This window comes from Argiope bruennichi, chromosome 6 (assembly GCF_947563725.1).
Source record: "Argiope bruennichi chromosome 6, qqArgBrue1.1, whole genome shotgun sequence".
NCBI lineage: Eukaryota > Metazoa > Arthropoda > Arachnida > Araneae > Araneidae > Argiope > Argiope bruennichi.
In genome coordinates this window covers 63,135,790-63,161,979 of record NC_079156.1, presented here as the reverse complement: position 1 = coordinate 63,161,979, position 26,190 = coordinate 63,135,790, and the positions used below count along the sequence as shown (strand labels likewise).

At 28.1% G+C, this 26,190-nt stretch overlaps 1 protein-coding gene across 1 annotated transcript in view; it reads right to left on the bottom strand.

Moving 5' to 3' along the window:
- Positions 1-25,919, bottom strand: part of LOC129971198 (tyrosine-protein phosphatase Lar-like) — a 432,582-nt gene extending 406,663 nt beyond the window's left edge. Inside the window, exon 1 of the mRNA XM_056084754.1 lies at positions 25,708-25,919. The gene's annotated coding sequence lies outside the window, so the exon portion shown is untranslated. The remainder of the gene's footprint in view (positions 1-25,707) is intronic.
- Positions 25,920-26,190: the final 271 nt, after the last annotated feature.

Here is a 26,190-nt window from a genome sequence, read left to right as displayed (position 1 = left end):
GTCTCTTTTTTTTTTAACATGAAGACCTTTATAGTTTGATTTAGTATTTGTGACACACAAGTAAATCAGCCAGCGTCCTGGCATAGGGGTAGCGCGTCTTCCCCGTGATCTGGGCGTCCCGGGTTCGAGTCCCGGTTTGGGCATGGTTGTTCTTCTGTTGTTCTATCTGTGAGATGTGTGAATGTGCCCGCCTGTAAAAAGGGGTTGTGCAAGCGAATGAATGATGCGTGAGTGGCAAAGTCGTACTCTTGGCCCTAGTTGGCGCTGCTATAAAAAATAAGAGACGTCCCCCTCAGGCTTAAATCGCTGTCTTCGTAACAGCGGGCTTGTCAGTGGCAAGTGCCATAAGAAACAAACAAACAAACAAGTAAATCATGTAAACCGTTCTACAAGGCAGATCGTTGAACGCAGAGCTGCCAAATTTGCCAGAGGTAGTTACTTCTTGGACAGTAAATGCTCTTTAAAAGAATTTTTTTTATCATTTTAATTATGATTCTAAAGAAAGCTGAATTGATATATTAATCAGAATTTAAACTTTTGATTATGTTTCAGTCCTCAATAACATCGGAGCATATTATTGCTCAAAAAATCATTAACAATTTTTTAATAATAATTTTTTAAAAATTAATTTATTATTTATAGAAGGTTTCTTCTAATTTTAACAATTTTTTCAAAATACTTTGAAATGTGTTTTGCAACAATATTTTCATGGTTTTTAGTAACTATATTGTGCTATATTTAGTAAATATATTTATATGGAAACACACGACACAATTTTTTTAACTCTTATATTTAAAAGAAAATATTTAAGAATATATAAAGAAAAGGGTTAATATTCAATGAAGTTTTGAACCAAAAATTTGAAATTTTTAAATTTTTTTCTCTCTTTTTTTTAATTTTTCGCTTACGAAGCATACAGAAAATATTATAATCATCAAAAATTTTGACGAATCTCTCATCCCCCCCCTCACTGAAAAATACACTTTTGGCATTATGTCGATTTGCTCGTTGTTGTTTATAATGGCACTTGCATGGACAAGCTCGATGACGAAGTCAACGATTTTAAGCCAAGGGAGCGTCTTTTGTTTTTAGTAGCGCCAACTATGGCCAAGAGTACGTTTTAGCTACTCACGCATCACATTCGCTTGCACAACCCCTTTTTACAGGGGGGCACATTCACACGTCTCACAGATAGAACAACCATGGCCGAACCGGGACTCAAACCCAAGACGCCCAGACCACTGGGAAGACACGCTACCCCTATGCCAGGACGTCGTCCGATTTGCTCGTGAACACGATAACTAAGAAACGATTTGAATTATACGACTTAAATTTGATATGTAGAATTACAATTAAATCCGTAGATTTCCATCAAATATTGAATAAAATCCATTCTCAGGAATTCTGTGACGATGGCTGGCTATTCTAGTAAAAATGAACTCTATAACTACTATAAGCAAAACTGTAGGTTGATAAAGTTTTGTACACTAGCTTAAAATCTAAAATATTGATACTTATCAAATTTTGAACCCAATCCATCTAACGGTTGACTGTCTGCTAATCTGTACTATGTTGATCTTTTGATACTCAACACAAATTGTGTTTGCATTCGCATACATGTAAAAGCAATGACCTAAATCAGCGAAATACGATGCGTTATTTTGAGGTTACAATTAAATTAGCATTATTAAAAACACAATGTTATACATTTTAGATTTTTATGAAAATTAATTTTGTCCAATAATATTTAATGCATTTATGGTACCCCTAAAATATATCAGCACTAATTTTGAAACTTTAACCCTTTCTAGGGCTGTGGGAAGTATGATTCCCACCAAATTTATCAATCTTGGTATGAAATTATGTAGGTTGGCATAAGTTCTGACAAATTTTTTAGTAAGTCAGAAACTTAGATACTTCAGTTCTTTATCTCAGACAAAATGATGTGTCTTGATTTGTTACTTAATTATTAATTAATCAAATTAAATTTATCTAATAAGCTAAATGAATCCCTTTTCTTATTCTAATTTCAAGCTTAAAATATTTTAACATAATATGACTAGAAAAAAATGGCCCTTTAAAGGTTTAAGATACATAGGCCTAGTTTGTAAAGCGCGTACACAAATATCTTTTATTACTAGTAAAGATTTTTAATTTAATTTCTAGTTAAGTAAAATGCATTTTCATAGAAATATAAAAAAAATACATCATTTTGAAGTTCTTAAAATTTTTATTTAGATATGACCTTGCAAAACATTTTAATGAAATATACAGGGTGTTTATAAAGTCCCGAACCCATTTTGATGTTTAATAACTCATAAAATAATAAAGATAGATTTAAATTAATAACATAAATGGTTAAATAGACTCAAAAAGTTTCATGACCCTTGCCAATGAACTTCCACGTGTGCCCCCTTCGTCGCACGGAGAATATCAAGTCGATAGTCAATTTCACGCCAGGTAGCGACAAGCATGTCGGCATCCACAGAGCCATTTGCGCACTTTATGGCGATTAACAATGCCAGAAACATGAAAGGATGCTTCATCGGAGAACATTATGCTCTTCAGAAAATAGCAGCATCTTCTATCCTCCTTAGCATATCTGTTGCAAAGGCCATCCTCCTAGGTCTATTGTTCGGTTCCAAAACTTGAACAATTTGAACTTTGTATGCATGCAGTCTTAATTTTTTCTTAATAACCTTGTACACCGTCGAAATTGGCATATCCAATTCTGTTGCCGCTGATCTCACAGATATTCTAGGATTGTGTAAAAATGTCTCTCTGACACGCTCAACATCAAAATCACTTGTGCAAGGACGTCTGGAACGTTTCTTATCTTCGATACTTCCAATTTCTAGAAAATTCTTTTTCCACCGCAAGGTGCTGTTTTTGGATGGAGGATCTTTTTGGTAAATTCTTCTGAAATTTCTCTGTGCTTGCACTATCGATTTCATTTCTATGAACCACCATAAAATCTGTGCTTTCTCTTGTGGTGTATGCATTCTCCTTAATATCCGCTCGAATAAAACATCACATACAAAAGTACTACATAGAACAAACACATCAAAAGTAAACATAACATTGCAATAGTTGACAAAAACAAAAGAGAGAAAAATGCAATTAATAAGCAGACAATATTTAGAAAAGTACAGATATTTAGACTGGAAAAGGAAATTATCTGAAATTAACCACACGCGCAGACGATATTTACAAAAGTAAAAATATTCAAACCTGAAAAGGAAAATATATGAGTTTTTCCATCAATAAATGTCATAAGTGTGTTTATATCTTTATTATTTTATGAGTTATTAAACATCAAAATGGGTCCGGGACTTTATAAACACCCTGTATTATGTTTTTATAACTGATATAGTCTTTAAATCATACAATCACTCCCTAGTGTCTTCAAAGACCAATATTAATTGGAACACTCAAAATGATTATATAATGCAAGAGACAACACTTTATTATTTGGATATGGACCCAACTTGTTATCTGTGATAGCGTGACAGAGCATTTGGCGTGCCATTTGGATGATAGATTGCTGTTGTTTGTTGGATGTTCTTTGCGTGCTAGTGCCCGATCCTGATAAATGAATGAAGAAAGTGAAAACTTTTTAAAACTTATTTTTATAAACCAATCTCAAAATGATGCCATGAATGCATATGACATAAAATTTCGTTTTGTGTTTGAGAAATCCAGTTATATATTTAAAAGCATTATAAAGTGAGTACAAAAACCATTCCACGTCACTTGTCAGGAAATATATCATATTTGGATTGTTTATTTGCTCTGTTGGATTGTGGAAAAGATTAAAAAAATTTTGCTGGTAGAAGCAGGCGACATTCATTATTTTATTTTGAAAATGTTGAACTAATTTCTGAGATATATCGATAAAAATACATTCAAGCTGCTTTTATTTATTTATTTTTGACGATCTGTAATGAAATGTTTGAACTAAAGTTTTTATTTTTAACCGCAGTCGTTTTAGGTATTTATCAAAAGCATTTTTTTTTGTTGCACTTTTACACTCTCAATGGAGAATATAAGATTTTTTTTTTAAAAATATGGTTCAATATTGTCAATATAGCTGCCAATCTTATAAATATTTCTAAAATTAAACTTATTTAGCAAAGGATAGAAGGATCAAAAGTTTGACATCCGTATTGCGTATTTCCATTATTTTTTAATTGATATATGTTATTTTAATCTTGCTGCTTTTGTACTCCATTTATTTTATGATTAACTACAACAACGCTTCAATAAAAACAGTTTCAGGTTGATTGTAATCAATAATAAATTTTAAAATCTATGATTTCTTTTTTCAAAAAGGCCATAATGCATTTTGAAAAAAGTAGCAAATAAACATCTGAGACGAAGAAAAAGCAGAATTTTTTTTTCTAATTCATTTTGGCTTTAGTGCACAATTTGAAACTAGGATTATCAGAGATTATAACGTAAGAATCAGAAAAATCCGATATATGTGAGGGGGAAATGTTCAGTTTGGAAGAGAAGTACATAATTTAGAAATAGATTTCAGATGAAACAGCAGGTATTGAGAAAGTATATATCTATGGTCAAAGAAAAACTCTACATAAACGTCACTGGCTTACGTAATTTAAAAAGTGGTTGTGAATTGTGCTTTCGCCTAAAGATCATGCGAATGATTTAGCCAATATATTCCTCAGATCATATTTTCTAATAAAATTTGGGATAAAGAATTTTTTCAAAGTAAAGACTTCTTAATAACAAACCAAGTTAATATTTTTAAAATTTGCCTTAGTTCTGCTTTGAATAAACAAGCACGGATAAACTAGAACATGGATGATGATTCTTAAAATCTTGGGAAAAAAAAACATCACAAGCAGGATATGAAAAAATGTATATAAAATGCATGGTCACTTGGATCAAATGTTTCATTATGGATTTTTTTTTCTATTATTGATGATCAAGTTATGGAGAATCATTTTTTTTTCATAATTAGTACGTTTCTGTTTCAATTATAATTTTAATAAAATTTTCTTGTACTTAAAGATTTAATTTCAGAGATAAGTACATGATGATTTTTTAAAAAAATTTCGTCCGTTTCTAAGCATTGCTGCTCTTTCCTATAATATGATAAGATGAATAAATATATACAGTCAAATTTTTTAGCTTGAAAATTAATTATTATACGCGCATTATTTTTTTTTCTTGATTCAGAGAAATTTGCATTAAACAATCATTAGAGATATTATGCAAATTGAGAAGCTGTAATAATACAATATTTGAAGGCAGAAAGATTCCAGTTGCTATCACTTGATTTTTTCTTCCTTGTATACCTAGTGTAGAGAAAGTCTAGTAATTGTCAAAAATTCGAATTCAAAATATTGACGAATCTTCACGTTTTAGACCTAATTCAATTAAAGAAACAACAATATACTTTTGGGAAATGTCCGTCTGTCTGTCTGTGACGATCAAAATCTCTTTGATCTTGATAGATAAGATTTTGAATACGGTCTCCAAATTTAATGATTTCTATCAAATATTAAGTAAAATCTGTTCAGAGGAAGTTCCCTTATCCGCCTGTTCTGATGTAAGTTAATACGATAATTACAAAACGAAGAGATCTAGATAGATGCAATTCGGTATATAGATTTAACATCTATAGTGTAGACACTTGTCAAATTTTGAATCAAATCCGAGAAGGGGTTGACTGTCTGTACTTTCAGAAATAAGTAAACACGATAATTCAAAAACGCAGTGACTTAGATATATCAAATTTGGTATGGGATTCGATTTAAAATTCAAAAATCGATTGTGTAGTTCTGTGTCAATTTTTTATTTCAATCAATTATGGAAAATGGGTCTAAAACACAGATTCGATTTTGGGATATTGTTCACGCACGGCAGGAATTAATCGCCAAATAACTCGCCAAAGATGACACGATAGATTCAGTACAAATGCTAAATTCTCTCCAAAGGTTACTATTGCACGCCAATGCCAATTTATTTGAGATTATGCGAGAAAGTTTTGAGGACTTTTTCTCCCTCTGGTTTATGATTATTTTTTTATTTCAGCAAATACGCTATTAGATTAAAATTTCATTACTTTTTGTTTTAACTTAAAGGTGAAATAACAGAAAATTTGGGAGGTACATGCTACAACACAATGAATAATTAAAGCTTCCAAAATATTACGATTTATACATCTTTAAAAATTAGAAGTCTAAGAAATACTTTCCTGAAGAAGGCATTAAGATGAAGCCACATAACACAGATTTAATTAAAAGTTTTAACAACCATGAATCCCAGTAAACTAATTGAATACTAAAGACCCAAAGATTAAAATACTCAAAAATAAATAAAACAAATATAAGCTTTTTAATACTAAATAAAAACAGGAATTATTTCCATTTATTTAAATACACACAACAGTTGGAACAGCTAGATCACTGAACTGAATTTTCATAAAAGGAAACAAAATTACCTCCCTGAATTTTCAAAGTAAGACCTAATTTAACGAGTAAACAATAAGCTTCAGTATACAAATATTTCATAAATTAAGTGATTTTAGTATGCAATTAAAATAAGTTTAGAACGTTAAGAATGAAATTAATTCGCTATACAGAGTATATTATTTTTAAAAATTGTGTACATTTTGCCGCAATTAATTTTTGAAAATTAATTAGTGAATTTTCCTAAATGCAAACATTAATTAATTTAGAGATTAATTAAATATTTGCGATGGTACTTCTTGTTTAATATCCTTTTATATTGATAAAATTATCTTTGTACAGTAAGATGAGAAATTTAAATATGTGCGCTACCTCTCACCAAATCTTTTTTTCATGTAAAATGAATTAAAAACATACTAATCCATTGTGATGATGGTTGATCTTTAGCAGAATAGTGTAAAAGTAAATTTTACTCAGTTCTTCTAACGATAAAATTTCAGTAATGAACGCATCTGTTCTTGCTTTCGAACGTGCAAAATGGGGATGGGGCGATAGAGAAAGAATAATCTCTCAGTGTAATTTTTATTTTTTCTTAAACGAAGATTAAAAAAAAAAAGGTTTAACATTGAAATAGAAAGTAATGTAATCATAAAAAAATCAAAAAATCATATTCGAGGATTTAATGACTCCTAACTTTTTAAACTTTCTTGAATCGGAAAAATTATGTTTGAGATTACATTTCCTTGTATATCGGGGGGGGGGGGGTCTGTTAAAAAATCCACCAGCTGCAGTAGTCTTCCCGAATCTTTCTTGCATACCCTCTAATAAATGCATTTCTATATTATAAACTGTATAGAATTGGTGAACAATAATCACGAAAGAGATTATAAGAGAGCAGTCTTTAGCGATTAATTGCTGGATTGTGGTTAATAGATACTGGAACGGCATAAAAAGAATTAAGGAAAGTGTGTTTTTTTTAGGAATAATTTTTTTCCCGTCGATTGATGGCAAATTCTGAGCAAAATCGCATATCAATTTTCATATATTTAAAATATTGCGTTTTTCAGTTATCACGCTTGCATGTTTGTAATAGCACAGACCGATAGACGGACTATCTTTTGAGAAATTTGGTTCGAAATTTTATTAGTATCTACACTTCAGATATTAAACGTATGCAACAAATTTTATTAATTTACCTCTTTTTGTTTTGTATATATTGTGTTAATATAATATTAAGACAGTGGACGGACAGACTTCTTCTGAATGAATTTCATTCACAATTTGATAGAAATCTACACATTTGAAATAGTGACCACAAACTAAATTTCATCCGTCAAGATCAATGCGTTTTTCTATTATTGTGTTTTAATCTGTATTTTGAACGCTTTTTACTGACCGAATGAAATCAAACTGACTAGGAACTACAATTGTAGTCACAAGATAACATGTGGAGAAGCTTTATAAGCCAGATAACAGCCTCTGAACAGAAGTGATCACTTTTGTCTAGTGGTCATCTTACTCGGCTACGAACCCAATCGTTGCGAGTTAGGTCCTCGCTATCTCCAATAGCTACAAACATACTGAATTTCATTGATTTAAGTCATTCCGTTTATGAGTTACTGCGTTTATATGCATGCTAAAGTACCGACAGTTTATCACCCCTTTGACAGATTTGGTTTAAAAATTGAAAAGAAAAAAAAAATCTTTATTTTAGCTGTGTAATCTGTACATCAAATTTTATTTATCTACATCTTTGGGTTTTGGAGTTATCAAGTTCCATGGTATTTGAAAAGCCAGACAGAATTTCTGCATATGGATTTCATTCATTATTTAAATTTATTGATATCTACAAATTTATTCATAAGGTCATATACTAAATTCCATTCATCTAACTCAAAACATTTTTGAATTAGGTTCATAGACAGACAGACAGATAGATATAATCCAAAAAAAAGTGTGCTCAAAGATTTCTCAAACTTGGAGATTGGTCAAGATCTGAGGTTCGAACTTTTGGACGATTACAATGGTTTATCTCTATACAAGAGAAGGCAACCGAATTAAAGCGTAAGTTTAAAGAAAAAGAATGAGTTAGCCAAACGAAATGGAATAGTGTTTAGATAAAAATTATAGATCTGAATTATATTTGGAAAAAATTTGTCAACAGCACAAGCCGTTTTTTCGCGTGTCATTAAACACGATAGCTGTAAAAAGAAGGAAGCTAGACGGATGAAATTTAGAGTTTGCTTTTGTAGCACAGAAATCTGAGAAAAAATGACCAAAATGCATGCTCTATTTTTTTTATCACTTGCTACAAATTTCAGCAAATTGAGAAACTTATCCTTATAGAATATAAGTTAAATATTGTAAATAAGTAAGGTTTATATCTTGATATTTTTCCTTATAGATAACTGTAAGAAAAACATTGTACTCTCCTTCACTTTTTCGGTATGTGGACCGTTTAAAAATTATTATCTAACTTTTTTACTATCCCTTTGTACAGAATCTATAATATTTTCATACATTTAAATACTTTATTTAACCCTTTAAAGGGCCATTTTTTTTCTAGTCATATTATATTAAAATATTTTTAGGCTTGAAATTAGAATAAGAAACGGGATTCATTTAGCTTATTAGATAAATTTCATTTGATTCATTAATTCATTTGGTTTATTAATAGTTAAGTAACAAATCAAGACACATCATTTTGTCTGAGATAAAGAACTGAAGCATATAAGTTTCTGTCTTTCTAAAAAAATGTGTCAGAATTGATGCCAACCTACATAATTTCATAAAAACATTGATAAATTTGGTGGGAAGCATACTTCCCACGGCCCTAGAAAGGGTTAATGAAATTTTGCAACTGGAAATATATATCTATTTGCAATAGTAAAGAAAATAAATGCCCGTTTAGTTGTTTTGCTTTATATATTCAATGAAAAATTAATATATTCAATGAAAAATTAATATATTCAATGAAAAATTAATATAGTCAATGAAAAATTAATTTATTCAATGAAAAATTAATTTATTCAATGAAAAATTAATATATTCAATGAAAAATTAATTTATTCAATGAAAAATTAATATATTCAATGAAAAATTAATATATTCAATGAAAAATTAATTTATTCAATGAAAAATTAATATATTCAATGAAAAATTAATATATTCAATGAAAAATTAATTTATTCAATGAAAAGTTAATATATTCGATGAAAAATTAATATATTCGATGAAAAGTTAATATATTCGATGAAAAATTAATATATTCAATGAAAACTTAATATATTCAATGAAAAGTTAATATATTCGATGAAAAATTAATATATTCAATGAAAAATTAATATATTCAATGAAAAGTTAATATATTCGATGAAAAATTAATATATTCAATGAAAAATTAATATATTCAATGAAAAATTTAAATTATCCATAAAAAAATGTGCTGAATATCCTGCATTTGAATTGTATTCTACCATTTCAAACTGATACGATAATATGTTTTTTTTTTATTCATTTAGCAACGTTATACATGCCAAAACTAAAAGGATTTCCCGCTACTAGGATTCTTCGAAACTTCAACAAGAATACAAAGGCGGAGCAGCTCTTCCATTATTAAGCATATGTATAAATACAAAGAATGTTGCTTGAATGGAGCATCAGCTTACATACTTTCTGAAAAGTTCTTGGTATTTTATTTATTTATTTATTTATTTTTTTTGATATGCAAACCGAAATGCTCTTGAAATATATTTTCGAGATAGAAGATATTATATAATTCTATATATTTTAAGCTTATTTTAGGGTAACAAGTTGGAAAATTCCTAAGAATATTTTGAAACTTAACATATTGCAATAACAAGAAAAATTATAATAGAAAGGTTAGTGATATAATACAGTATAGTTGATAGATTGTTAGTATATTCATGGAAAAATGGAAAATATGCATCAAATTTCGGTTTTACTATTTTCGTTTGAGTTTGAATAAAAAAAAAAAATAGAAATACCAATTACAGTTCAATATCTAATTTCTAAATCTCTAGATATGTATGCATATTTACTATTAGAAAAAATGCTTTTCAGGATAGGAAGAATGGAATATTAAATTTTATTTGCTTTGAATCAGAAAGTGGATTGCTAAAATAATAAGATTTCTGAAATGTCTATAAAATAGTTTGAAATAGTAATTTTCAAAGAATCATTTCTCGATGAATTTGAATTTTTTTCCGCTTTAGAAATTACTTTTAACGTTCTGTATGCACAATCAGAGAGAGAGAGAGAGAGAGAAATCTTCAAAAAATTTGACCTCAACATTTTGACGAAACTCTACGCCAAGTCAAAAGAAAACACAGTTTTGGAATAATGTTTATCTGTCAATAAACATGAAAATTCACAAATCCTTTAATCAAAAAGAAATTACAGTTGTTAAAACAAACTTGTAAATTTTTGTATCATTTTTACGGAATCCATTCAGAGGAAATTTGTTGTCTGTCTGTCTGTCTGTCTGTCTAATATAAGTGAGTGAGATAATTATAAAACCTAAAGAGCTAGATCAATAAAATTTGGTGCATAGTATTTAGCATCTACAGTGTAATTTAGATATGTAATAAATCTGGAAACACGTAAACATGATAACGCATAAATACGACTTAGATAAAGAAAATTAAGTATGCGATTTTTTTAAACTAAATGTTTAGTTTTTCTTCTAATTTTGGTTTCAATTCGTCGAAAGAAAGAGCATATGAAATGCATATTCGGCTTTTTATGCTGCAATACCTAGCGCGAAATGCTGTTTGGAACTATGAAAATAAAAATCTGAGCCCGCGATAATTCAAGGAATTGCACAGATTCCTCTATTTTTATGCGTAGTGGGGGGGGGGATAATCCCTTTATTAGAGAGGGATAAGCAAGAAAATTTCGGGAGACCTATAAGACTATTTAAAAATATTGATATACTAAAAAGATTTTATTTAATTATGACTGAGAAAATTATATAAAATATAGAATTGGTCATTTTTCATACATACTTTGGCTGAAAATCTTTATTCTTCGTTCAAGACAAAATATTTTATTTGTAAATATAAACATTGACAAAGCCAGATATTATAAAGAATTCGCTTTATTTCAGCTTTATTATATAATTTTAAGATCTTCTATAACAAAGTATTTTTGTAAAATGCATTTTAAATTAAAAGATATGATGATATGATTTACTAATATCCAGATCCGAAGTACCCATCTGGGGAAAGACTGTTTAAATTGTTCTCCGAGAGATGGCACTGCTACAGAGTCCGTATTTCCTTCAGCATGTGAAATTGCCAAATTAGATTAAGTGCCGTAATCATGACGTAAACGTAAACCTTCTTCCTATAAGATGCATAAAATGGAACAACTACTGATGTATGCAAAATAGGAACTGAATGTAAGAATTTCATCATAAATTTTTTTTCAATATTACGTATATCTTAAAACTTCAAATATATGTCAATTTTGTTGGCATACAGCCTTGAAAAATCATTTGGGAAATATTTAATTAAATGTTTTAAAAGATTTTGTGAATCATTTTTTTTCATTTTTTGATATTGTTACGGAAAAATCCCCCAAATCCGTCCAGAGGGTGTACGGTAAAAAAAAGTTCGACTGGTTCAATAAGATTAAAAATGTTTTATTTACTCAAATACATGAAATTCATAACAAAACATAATCGAAGCGTACACAAGAATAGTATTTGCAGTAAACAATAGCACACAAGCAACAACCACAACAGCACAAAGTGCTCAGAAAGGACTCGTAGGAGATCAATATTCCTAAAAGAGATTTCACTAAATTACTCGAGTTCCAGTCAACTGACTACAACTCGCAAAAGACTCATTCTAAATCTCTGTCTTGAGGCATTTTTCCCCTTTCGACTGTGACAAGACAAAGAAGCTTGTAAAACAATAGATCTTTGCTTCTGCCAAAATTCTCGAATATTCTAGGTCCTTCATTGTTGTCGCAAATGATCATCAATATTATCGCCAAGACCGGATCATGGATTCATCACCATGTCCTTCCTTACCGGAAGACATAATGTCTCAAAATTATAAAGTTACTAAAAAAAGTTTATAGTTAAAAAATTTTTTTTGTCTTCAACAATTCAAAAACATAAATTGAATGGCTTGAAGAACTAATGAATTTCATTTGAATTTCATCATAAAATTTATTACAGAATGTGCATCAAATGAAATCATTCAAATGAGAGAAAATTTAATATTTAAGACAGTTTTAACGTTATTTGTGTGAGATAACATATTCGCAAGATATAGCTGAAAAACAAAAAAGTTGCTTTATTTTAATTAATATTTATTTTAATAAAGTTTTGAATTTCAAGAAATTGTTGCTGATGTTCCTTTCTTCTTCAAAATCATGTGTGCCAAATATCATGAAGATGGGACAAAAACTGTAGATCTATTTATAAAACATTCAAACATAGATCTATTTATAAAACATTCAAACATTATTCCCCATCGACACACAAATACGATTGTGAAAAATCCACCAAACTCGGCTAAGAATAATATCACTTTGTTCTATACGAAAACGCGAATGTGCAGTTACAAAACAGCCGAAGCGTACACAACAATTGCACTTGCAGTAATGAGTAACCCGCAACCAGCAGATCGCTATTAAACAACTGCAATAGCATGAAGAACCCACAGAAAATTCATTCTCTCTCACCTCAGTTATGACTGCTGTATACTTGTTCATACTCTATTTCTAGAAGGATATTGTAACTTTGCTCCTAATCGAAATATAACTAAAATTTCTGATATTCGAAGATCTTTCTTTCGTTTTTGTTGCCAATGTCGCCAAGTTTTATTAATAAGGCCAACATCAACGCCATTTAACAGACATTACTGTATCTATTAAACTGTTTTTCTTATCAGGGGACTTATTAATCAGGCAAGCAATATTACAAATTCGTAACAATGAAAATACATAGAAACTTTGTACTCTTATGAATGTTAAAACAAAATTTTCATTTGTATTTCTCCTTTCTTTGGACTGTGTTTTTAATGAATAACCACGCAGTAATACATATCTTATTTGCAATTTTGCAAAGTGGTTCTTTCCAGTTCTTTACATTCTTTTTTAGTTTTCATAACATCATTTTTCCTATTTACTTACCTTTATTATTACTTCAGCTCAAGTCAAACTAACTACTAGTCATTAAAAATTCACTATACAGCTCTGTTTTGAGGAAGTTTTTCCCTATCCAACCGTATATCAAAGAATCTTCTAGAACAATATCATATCTTCACATCTTCCAAAATTCTCGAATATTCCAGGTTTTTCATTTTTCTCGCCAAAATTGCCGCAAATGTTCAAGTTTATCGCCAAGACCTGATCATTGATTCGATAGTTATTCAGCATCAATTGCCAGAACTGTAAAATTATTTTCCTTTCCGGAAGACATGATGCTAAAAATTATGAAATTACTTAACAATTAACCCGATTTGCCTTAACCCGATCACCAATTAAATTACAAAAAAATTAAGAAAACATTTTTTCGATGGTTGTAAAATTTATCTAGGGGAAGATGTTATTTTTATATGTACACTACATTTTCGGATAGCAGAATACATAATAACATACTAAATAAGTATGGATTTCGGATTGTATTTTGAGTTCTATTCATGTTTATAAAGTGTTGTGGTTTGGAATCTGGCTGTGAAGCGAAATCAATACTCCTCGATGCGAAGGCTGTTTACCTAGAATCTATCTCTACTTATGTTTATTTAACAAATCTAAATCTACAGAATAAACAGACGGGGGGGGGGGGGGGTTGCGCGCTATTTTCGATGTGAGGGAATTGAATTTGCGGAAGGGCTCCTATTTTCAGATGAGATGCAATTTTGGGAAAAAAACAACCGAGACAGGAGGCTTATCTCTCTGGAGTTGCATGTTTTTCCAAAGTTGTTTTCCCATTAACTATTTTGGCTTTTGCATTTTTCAAATTATATTTGCTCTGTTGACTATTTTTGGTATGTATGTGGTTTAGAAATACATCATTCAATATCTAGATAATTTGATTTTTTGATTAAGGGAAGATGATTTTGATTTGTAGCCCTAATACTGCTTTCAAAAATATTTACCTTTTGTTAACGAGGCTAAAGAACTTTTAATACTTTTTTTTGCGTGGGATAAGTGCATGAAAAATATTTTCATCTGTTTCTTTAAATTATATAAAGTGTGCCCCAATATTAAGATTTGAATTTGCCACTCTTTTTGCTTTAAAGTGTGGTCAACCCTATTAAAAACCCCATTTGACAGTTGATAGTTTGGGTTAGTAAAAGTGGAGCGTTACAAGATAGAAAAACGTTTTTTCATTGTTGAACAATACTTCATAAATAATGAAAGTATGGAGGAGACAGCTGGAAAATTTGAGAATTGGTCACCCAGATCGTCTGATTTAACACCAATGAATTTCTTTTTATGGGGTTATTTGAAGTCAAAGGTTTATGTCAAGAGGCCCACAAGCACGAGTGCATTGAAGGAGGAAATTCAACGCTGCAGCAAAGAAATTCAGCCACATTTATGCAAAATGGTCGTGGGAAATTTCGACAAAAGAGTGTGTATGTGTCAACAAAGCCCTGGAGACCCTATGCATTATTCCATATATAACCCTATCCTATGTACTTAACAATTCAATAAAAATATATTAATTTAAAGAGAGATAAAAAACGCATATGTTTTTTTTATTTCATTCAAATCTTGTATTAACACATTTTTCTATAGTGTAACTCTCCATTTTTACTAATCCTAAACTATCAGCTGTCAAATAGTTTTTTTTAAATATGATTGTCAACACTTTAAAGGACAAATGGTGGCAAATTCAAATCTTGCTTTAATTTTGGGACAACCTTTATATATGTGCGTGTGTGATTGAAATAATTGTGAATAAAATTATACTCTTTAGAAAAAAAAAGTGAAAAAAGAATTTAGTATTTCATCCGGAATTCTATTAATGGAGGCCTCTTTTAGCTTAGTAGATACCATTCATTCATGCTGTATTTTTCATTTCAAAAAATTGAAACGTTTTTCAAAAAAAGGATGTCAAATTGGCTTGATGTGAAACTTGAAAATTTCATATAGATCCAGTCTGTCCCGATTGGTGTTGAATTTATCTATATGAAGGTTAATAAGGAGATGAAATTGGAAATTGGGTTTTTGTATAACTAAAGATGTACGTAATTTTAAAAAAAGGAGGAAATACCATTCCATTTTTAAGTGTTGCTATGGTAAATAAGAATAAATTCCAAAAATTTTCATGAAACAAACAACACACTGCAATATGTATATATGTTCCAAAAGACTTCGAATTCTTGAGTATGAAAAATATGCTTTTTAAAAATAACACTAAATAATTAATTAAAAAAACATAAAATCATTAAAAGTTGCAATTTTTTTTATCAAAATTAAGTAATTTTTTTTGGATTATTAATTAAACATTTTAATTACTAATAATAGAATTTGTTAAAAAGTTAAGGCAAGGTAGTACTTGCAGATTTGACAATAAATAAACAATTCAAATATATAATTATTTATATACCACAATCCAGCCGCTTTCGTCGGAACATGGTTCACCAGGATTAACTAAAGTGTTCCGTTAGATATTTTATGTAGCTTTCTTTTAATAGCTTCATTAGCATAGTATTTTTTTTTACTTCAAATTTTGATAAACACGTAAAGAGTAACTTTTTATAAGTCTTGCATCGTTCTCGTCATTGAGTTATACACCTTATTTCACCTAAAATTTGACATGTATTCTGAAAAGGAAGTGATGAAAACAAAATTGTCAGTACAGTAAAATTTCAAGAGTATCTTAAAATCATTCTTTAAACAGAACCCGTATTTTCATATCTTCATCATCATTAAAAGAAGAAAAATACAGATTTAAATATTTGTTGCAATAATGAAAACGATTTAAGTTTCATTTCAACAATAAATTATATTGCTTTAAAAACATTTAATATATTTCTAAAAATTAAACATTAAAAAAAATATATATGACAAAAAACTGAATAAAGCTAAATGATGATTAATGAATCAAAATGATGAAAAAATTTTTTTTTCAGCTGTAATATTTTTGATTGTTATGAAGAAAAAAATAAAAATTTCGTTTCATTTGTATTCATTAATATAATTAAAAATTCAAATACTCGTTCTCAGGGACACATTTCTTTCATCCAAATTATGCCTGCATCAAATTATGAAATTCTATATCTTATAGTTTTCTCTGCGGGAAACTAATTCCTACATCCATTCCTACATATACATCGTTTATTTTAGTAGGGATAAAAAAGCAAAAATTTCAAGCAATTTTGGAAACCCTCTTTAAAAAAAGATATTTAAAATTACATCTCTATTAATCTAATTTTTGGTTATCCGAGATTATTATGATTCTACTTTATTCATATATTCGCATTAAAAATATATTTTTAAAGCATATTATAACTATATTAGTACCTATATTAACGTAACTATATTAGTACCGTTGAAAAAGTAATTTTTTTGAATTTAAGTTTGACGCAGAAATGGGCAATAATTTGCTCGGAATCTATTTTATAATACCTTTAAAACTAGTGAATATCTTTATTTAGAATAGCTTTAAATTTTGACTATTTCACTTATTTGAAAACCTAATTAAACATCATTAATAAAATGCTTTTTGAAGTGATTACCTACATTTTAAGCAACTACCTGTAGCGATTGCTTTAAGTTCAAGTTCTTCTGTCGATAGCTGAATGGTTTCTGAATGATTGCATTTTGAATGGTTTTTGAACATCCATGTCGTTTGATGTATAACTAACTTTATTTACCTAAAGTGTACAGTCTTAATATGGTATCAAATAATACAAAAGATATTTACTTTGAAGGAATTATATTATCTACATATAATTAATAATAAATTCTTTTATTAGAGTAAAAATTAGAAATATGTTTCGGTATATCAGTTTATTGAAGGATGTAATTACTTTTAGACATTAAGGTTTAATAAGAAAATATTGTAAAAAATTATTTTGCTTTTTGTTTAGATTTGAATTTTTATTTATATAAGTACATTCCATCAGATACATATGTGAAATTTTAATTAATTATAATAAACGATAGTAACATTTAGTATTCAAAACAATGAAAATTTTTGAAGGTTAAAATGTCACGATAAAGCGTTTTTGGCATTGAAATCCTTCTTAAAAATTCACAAATTCCTTTGGAAGAATACATTGTGCTATCTCGTAATTCCATAATTCAGTATCAGTAAAATATCAGGAATGATAGCAATAAATCAGCGAATGCAATTCGTCGGTTATATTTATTGCTGAAGACTCTACTGAAATTTCAACTTTTCAAGAACTCTGTAATGCTAATCATTGTAAAATACTTGACTTAAAGAACTGAAGAATGCTATCATGGACAGTATTTTCTCTCTTTATATTCTGTTTTACATTTACTTTTGTTTATTTATTATATTGCATAAATTTCCATTTTTCTCAATTATCTTCTCGTAGCTTGTATTTTATTAAAATTCCTTCATTCTTCCTTTAGCGCGTTAATTACAAATGAATTTACTAATAAACCAGTGAAAGTAGTCACTCCTAACCTTTCTCGCAGACTCTCTAATAAACTTGTCATGCCAGAGAACGCCTTGCAAGGCATTGGCGTACAACCGTTACGAAATATTAGCCGTTGTCGCAAATTTAGTATTTTCACTGAATCTATCGTGGCAAGTTTTTTTTGGTGATGAACTCTTAGAACACGTTAATAGTATATTATACAAAATTCGAATTTGTGTTTTAGACGCATTTTTTCTCAATCGATTGAAACAAAATTAAACACAAAAATGCATTTGTTGTCACACAATCCCATACCAAATTTGATGAATTTAAATCAGTCCGCTGTTTGAATCATTGCATTTACATGTTTCTGAAAGTACAGACTGACAGACAGTCAACCCATTGTTGTGTTTGTCTCGAAATTTAATAAGTGTCTACACTATATATGTCAAATCTGTGCACTAAATCTTATCTATCTAGCTCTCTTCCTTTTTGTAGCGATCGTGTTACCTTATATTCGAACAGTCGAATATACGGAATTCCCCTGAACAGATTTTTTTTTCTCAAAATTTGATAGTTATCTTCAAAATGATGTGAAGACTGTATATCAAATTTCAACCGTCTAGTTCAAATTGTTTTTGAGTTTTCTTTTTCCCAGACAGACAGACGGACATTTTATAAAAAAGGGTTTTTCAAACTGAGGGAGGTCTAAAACGTGTAGATTCGTCATAATCTCGAGTTAGAATTTTTTTACGATTACTATAATTTCTCTAAACTACGTATAAGAATAAGTGAAAAATTAATGATGAAGTTGAAGATCCTTTGTGATTTGGGTAGATCTTTCAGTGAGTGATGGTGCTTATATTGGTTTGTATTCGCGATGAAATAAGATTTAATGAACCAATTGCTTGTCCTTGTTTTTTTTTTTTTTTTTTTTTTTTTCTTCTTCTTTAGCAGTTAACAGCTTTGTTTGGTGCTTCCGTGGGCGGGTTGCTTCGGGGCAGTCTATCGTTTTCCGTGTGACTTAGATTTCTGCTGGATTTGGGATTTTTATGTCCTTCAAAATAAACTTATCCTATAACTATACATTCGGTATAAAGTTTCTCCCGGGTAACTCTTCTCTTTTGTAAATATCTTCAATTCTACCCGACAATTTTTTGGTTCATCAATATATTCAAATACCTCGAAAAGAAACAGCAATTTCAAACTTGGGAATAAGAAATAGTCATATCGTGCAGTAATATTTGAACATCCGTTACCCAGAAGTGTGTATTTATTAAATTTCTGAATACCAATTCACAAACATTGTGAGAAAGTAATCATTGTAGAGAAAATATGCAAGTAAGTATACGACAGCACACATATGCTAATACCAACTTCACGGAAGTAATAATTAGCGGAAGCTAATTATTCGAAACTTTTATGCAAGTGTAAAAATGAATTTTTACTTAAATTTAGCCCTTTTCATTACACATTTTTTACCTGTCAGAAAATCTTGTTTCTCATAAATGGCATTTTGAAAGGCGTTTTGAAACATTTAAGGTCTCTGAAAATTTAAATATGCGTCGTTTACGAAAGTCATTTGGGAAACATTGTCAAATTAAAACGTTCTTTAAAAATTAAATGCTAAATGACATACCTGGCCTTACTACTGGAAGAAAATAATTTCATTTTTGACTCCGAAATTTGATTCCTGACATTAGGAATTAATTTTTAATTGTCAAAAACAACTCGTGTTATAGTGCGTTTAAGGACTTGTGGGAGTGTTATAACGATATTTGTTTTCAGAACTTAAAAGTTACTAATTTTTTAGAAATTAAACTTCACCAACCGTTTTAGAACTATATTTTCAACGTTAAACGCCTTCAACTTAACAAAACTCTATGACATGGTAGAATGCGAAGTTATGATAAATTTTCTTGTTTTTGATTCATCCTTTAATATAGCTCATTAAATTTCTAATAGTTTTTTTATAGTAATATAATAAATATTCTTAATTATTTCTTAATAGTTCAATGTTTTATGTAAAATATGTTTCAGATGATATTTTTACTTCATTTATTAAAATATGATTATATAACTATAAATAAAAAAAGTTTTTATTTTCTTCATAAACGTATTTATTTACTCACGAGAAAAGCAAATACAAAAATGAACCATTTATTAGTATTTTCTTCCGAAACACCGAAATTAAAAACGGTTTATATCTAGCATTCTTTTTATTCTCACGTACGAAAAATCTCCTTTTAAAAATTAGTTTTATGCTAAATAGTGTTAGAAGACGAGTGTGATTTGGTAAAATGAAAATAATTTCAAAGGAAAATGGTATAAAAAAAATATATGCCCTCTAAACCCAAAGGTTTGCTGTATTACGTCAACTATTTTTTTTTTGTCTTAAAATATGTTTAAAAAATTTCAAATTCTAACTGTGTTGTTGCCTTTCACGCATTATCAGGCATATATATATCGTAATAAATTTGTTCGTGAAACGCGATTAATATTCAATTTCATATTCTTAAATTAAATTTTAAGTTGATGTTGTAATTAAACATTTCAGTCATAATTTAAACCAAAAATAAACTATCCGTTAATTCCAGTATTTGTCAATGAAATCACGAAAAAATGTTTTTCTAACAAATATATATTATATATTTTATATAAATACACACAAAGCTGAAATGATTTATACAAACACACAAGACAGATATCTCTGTCATTATAAAGGTGAATTTGTGTGCGTTTATGCGTTTTGACATTCTACAGAATAGACTATTTGACCTGTATACCAAATTTACCACAGATATATGAAGTATGGGAAAATTGTACCAAAAAAAAAAAGAGTTTTTAAAAATTATTCAATTAAATTTAATTATTCAATTATTAATTAATTATTCAATTATTAATTAATTATTCAATTATTAATTAATTAATAATATTATTAAGTATTAATTAATATTATTAAGTATTAATTAATATTATTATTAAGTATTAATTATTAATTAATTATTTTTAAAATTTTAAGTAATTTTTTTTTTAAGATTCTGTTATTTTACCATGATATTTATCACTCAAAATCAGGTCATGTTATAATTTAAGAAATACCTTTATAATGACGGTAATTAAATTATTATACATGTTTTCCCTTGAATTTTAGCAGTTTTTAAAGATTTTTTTAAAATTTAAATTCAACAGTAGATTTCAGAGTTCAAAGTCAATTTTCATTGTTTCATCAAATATTTAATAGAGTTATTTTTTTTAAATGTGCTAAGAATTTTGGCGTTTTACTTTGATAATTTGCGAAAATATTATTGAGAAAATAGGTTTTTACCCATTTTAAAATTAAACAAAATTTATTAATGATGTCAATTAAATTATCCTGTAATTTTTTTTCTGAATTTCAAATTTTAATAAGCATTTTTGCATAACATTACCAATATTTTTTATTTCTGAAATTGAATTCAAACCATTTCCATTGCTTCATCAACCATTTAATCACGGTTTCTTATATTGTTGAAAAACAAGCAAAAAGGATTCTGCTTATTATTTGAACAGTTTAGATGTAGAATTAGAAAATAAAATTAGATTATCGCATACAATTCGAAATAGATTACATAGAACACTCAAATTTTAAATGGTATTTAGATGTTATTGGATTCGTCTCCTTTACAAAAATATAGGAATGTTTATGGAAATTAAAATAGTACAGCTTTAATCTCTGTTTTAATTTTATGCTTAAAAATATTTTTTTTTGGGGGGGGGCTCGTGATCAACAATTTATATTGAGTTATGTGAGTAAAATGTTTAGAAGCATACATGTTGATATGAAAAGTTTTAAAGACTGCCATATTATTTTTAAACCGCGATTGACCTGGTAAAGATATTGGTCAAAATGCTTTACTTCCAATTTGATACATAGTTCCTTCTTGAGTTTCTTAGGAAAGATTTTTCTTGAATTTTAATTAAATTATTAATTAAAAGTTTATCAAAATTTTAAATATCTTTTCCCAAATAACTTCATAGTATAATATTATATAAAATACATATTTACATAATTCGAAAGAAAGAAATAAGGTTTTTAATGATATCAATGATATTTTCATAAATATTTTTTCCAGTTTAATGAATCTTCAAATTATTTTACAAAATTCTTTCCCATTGTTTTATTTATTGAGTTACATGCACTAACCTCCCCACGACGGTATTAAATATAATATTTATGCAACATTACTTTTTTTATGTAATATTATGTAAGTTATTTTTTCTGCTATGCAATTAAGAGCAAATTTCAAAAATAAAGACACGAAATCAAACCTAAATGTTACGATATTCAAGTAAAGGTTCGAATTTCCATTTTTTTCAAAGAATATACCTTTACTATTATTTTTAAGAATCACCGATATCTGGAATTATAAAATAAAAATATATATTAAAAAACAATTTTCTAAAGCATATTTGCAATTTTCGAAACAGATTATTTCTTATCAGTTTTGAGTGATATATCATCGAATTGAGCATGTATATAATTAAAAATATATAAATTTTCACTTATTCAAATGCAAATTGAGTCTATTTTCTAGAATATCTCAAATAGGCAAAAACAGTGACAACAGCATCTTTGTTTTAAAAGAAATATTAACATTTTATAATAATAATTTACGAATATGTGTTATTTAATCTAATAATGATTTTTTTTACTGAATCTATTCAATAACAAGATAATCAAAGTTTTATAAAATTAATATTCCACAATTAATAGAGTTTTAACCTTGCAAGCATTTATTTTAACAAATTAAAAAAATATATATGAAGAAAAATATCTAAAAACAGAACAGTTCAGAAATTCAATGTATAACTAAAACCTATTAGAAATAATGTTAGGAAAAAAACAAAACTATTAACTTTTTTCTGTAAATTTTTTTAACGCAAATTAAATTTCCCACCAATAATTATTTTTATGCAATATTTTTTTGTATTCTTTCTTAACTAGGAAACAATACACTTTAGAATTCAATCTCTAGATTTTTGGAACGCAATTCTATCTTCAGTCTCTTCTACGATCTGCAGTTATGCGTTATTATTTTTTCGACAGAAGAATTGAAAATTTAGAATTATCATATGATAAATATTTTTATCTACAAAAAATGTTTTGTATTCAAATAGAGAAAATTGTAAATTATGTAAACATGAAAAGGAAAACAAAATACGTTACCCCTGAATATTCTTCCGCGAGATCAAAGGAAAACTTCATTCTACAAGTGGAAACAACAGTCAACAGGAGGATTCTTCTGTCGCAGATTCTCCTGCGTGATTGAAAATAGACAATGCGCTAGCTTGAACAGAGCGAAAAAGTGAATAGAATAGTGAAAACGAAATTCACTTTATGAAAAATGAGAAATACAGACAAAATTTTTGACATTGAATTGGAATCCCTTTTTCATATGAATGATTTTAAGGAATTCATTTGCGAATGAAATTTTTAACTTGCTTTTCCGAATATAATAGAAGAAAATTTTAGAAAATAGAAGAAATAGAAGAAAATAGAAAATTTTAAAAGATACCAAACGATTCTTAGAAGAAAACAATTTTAAAAATACCAAACGATTCTTAGAAGAAAACAATTTTAAAAATACCAAACATTCTTAGAAGAAAACAATTTTAAAAATACCAAACGATCCTTAATTAACGTAAATAATAAAGTAAATTGCCGTTTATATTATGTTTTGTATTTAAAAGATTATGAAATATCATAAAATTTTTTAAAGGAAATTAGTAAATATTGCCTTAAAATAAGGACAAACATTTTGAAAATTAAATATTAATAATAAAGTTCTATAAAAATTATTTCCAGATATTTTCGTGAACTATTTAAAGAAAAATTCAAAAAAGTAAATTTTTTCTTAAATACTCTTTAGAAAAATGTTTTCATGCATTAAGTTATTTTATGCTTGTTTGTGTAACAATGTTTTTTAATAAAAATGTTTGAGCTAACTTTATGAAAGATGAAATACTTTCATTTGTTGATCGTTAGTTTTAGTCGATTGATCCTTCGTTATTATATTTTTAGAATATTTAATCAAAATTCAAAATTAAAATTACTCTCTAAATAGACAGATATAAAATTTAAAACGTAACAAAATTATGCAAATGAATAAAAAATAAATTGTTTAATTAATTATAAATATGTTTTAAAAAGTTTTTTTCTTACAGAATATTAAGAGTTTTACTGAGTGAAAACGTTTAAATTCCCTAACCGCTGATTGAAACTTCTAAAAATGATTTAAATGTAAATTAAAGCATTTATTTGTATAATAAAATTTAATTTCAATAATTCAGGAATAATGTATTCTAAGCTGAAATAATTACATTTGAAAAGCTTTTATGGTAAATAGATATAATGTTAAAGTTTGATTGATATTAAGTTAAATGTTCGATATCTGATGGTTAAGTTTTGATATTTCATGTAAATAAATTTTGAGCCTCTGGGAATTTATAGGAAATTTATATTCTCTAATATTTTAAAATTAATTGCCTTTGCAATTTTTTTAATGTATTCCGGAGAGGAAACACAAACAAATAATTCAAGGAAGAAAAAGAAAAATTAAAGAGAAAGAAAAAAGCATGTTAAATGAAACGAAGCGAATATGATAGATTTTTATTTATTTATATATATTTTTTTAATTTTGAATAACAGGAATTCTTTCTTTTTATTTCATAGAAGCTTATATTTCGCTAGTTGTTAGTTGCACAGAGAGAATGTATCCACTTAAGAAAAAAAAATTAACATTTTATTTGATCTTATTAAAAATTGCCATTAACAGAACTATTTGAAATATTAATATTTTACTTTTTTTTAATATTTAAATTTCTGTATAAGATTCTTTGTTCCAATTTTATTTATTCTGCAAAAAATCTATTTTTGGAAAATTTAGTTAAATTAACTAGCTTAGGAGAATATGCAAATTAATATGTAGGATTTGCATACATTTTGAGCATGCCAGATTTCGTTAAAAAAAGCATAAAAGTTTAATATATTGCTTTTTTAAGTTTGAAAAGTTTTTTTATGATATAGTTGATTTTGAATAAAAATTTATAGAAATTATTCCACGAAATTAATTTAGAAAAGAGTTAAGAACTTTCAAATAAAAAGGGGTTAATTAAAAAACTTTACGTCAGAATATTTAATCAGATTTTAATCTAATTATGGCGAAATTATTTAACGCGTTTAAAATTTCAATTAGAGAACTTTTTGGATGTTTTTGAATAGTACTGAAACGACAAAGCAGCTAAACAGGCAACATTTCAAATATAAATTATTCTCTTATGAAGGGAAAAGAAAAAGTGCGAAATGTTTACTCTGAAAAAGAAATGAAAGATTTTCAGATTTTTTTTAACAATATCAAAAAAAAAAAAAAAATCTTTTTTATATTTTTTTAATAAAAGCACATAAAATTTTCGGATGGTGAAATGTTAATATCTGTCATCGGCATCATACATGAAATCAATCAAATCGAACCAAAACCATAAATCCGCAAAACTATTCTTTTCCAACATTGATATTAAATTTTATGACTGTTTAAATCATCGAACAGCCTCATTAGCATGTAGTTATTTACCGAAAAAAAATATAAATAAAAGGTTGAAACAAGTGGCGAAAAATTGTTGAGCTAACTTACCCCTTTTATTAACTTTCAGCGATCAAAGGAGGAGGGGACGAATTAAAAGTTTCGCAACTGACCCTGGGCCAGCGCTGGCTCGTCTTGACCTGCGGCAATCGCTTCTTCTTATATTTCTCAAATAATAAATTTAAAATTCAAACAATTAAAAAAAATGACTTCGAACCCTAACTGAATTCTAAACAGTTCTACATTTTAACTTTTCTTCTGTTCAGAACGAAACAGACCGATTTCACGTCGTCCCGCCATAAGCAGACGATCGTTACAGAGTGTGCGTTCGCACGGAGGGGTGGGGGGCGTGGTTCTGGAATTCCGTAACCATGACGACCCGCTGAAAAGGAATTTTCTTGGGCATCACTTTCGCTACCGGCCTTCTCCCCACTAGGGGGCGCAAGCGATAGGGTCCCCGTTGTGGATTTGAGAAGGCCGTGATTTCGAACGTTTTTTTGTTTTTATTATTATCGTCTGCTGTTTTCTGTTTTC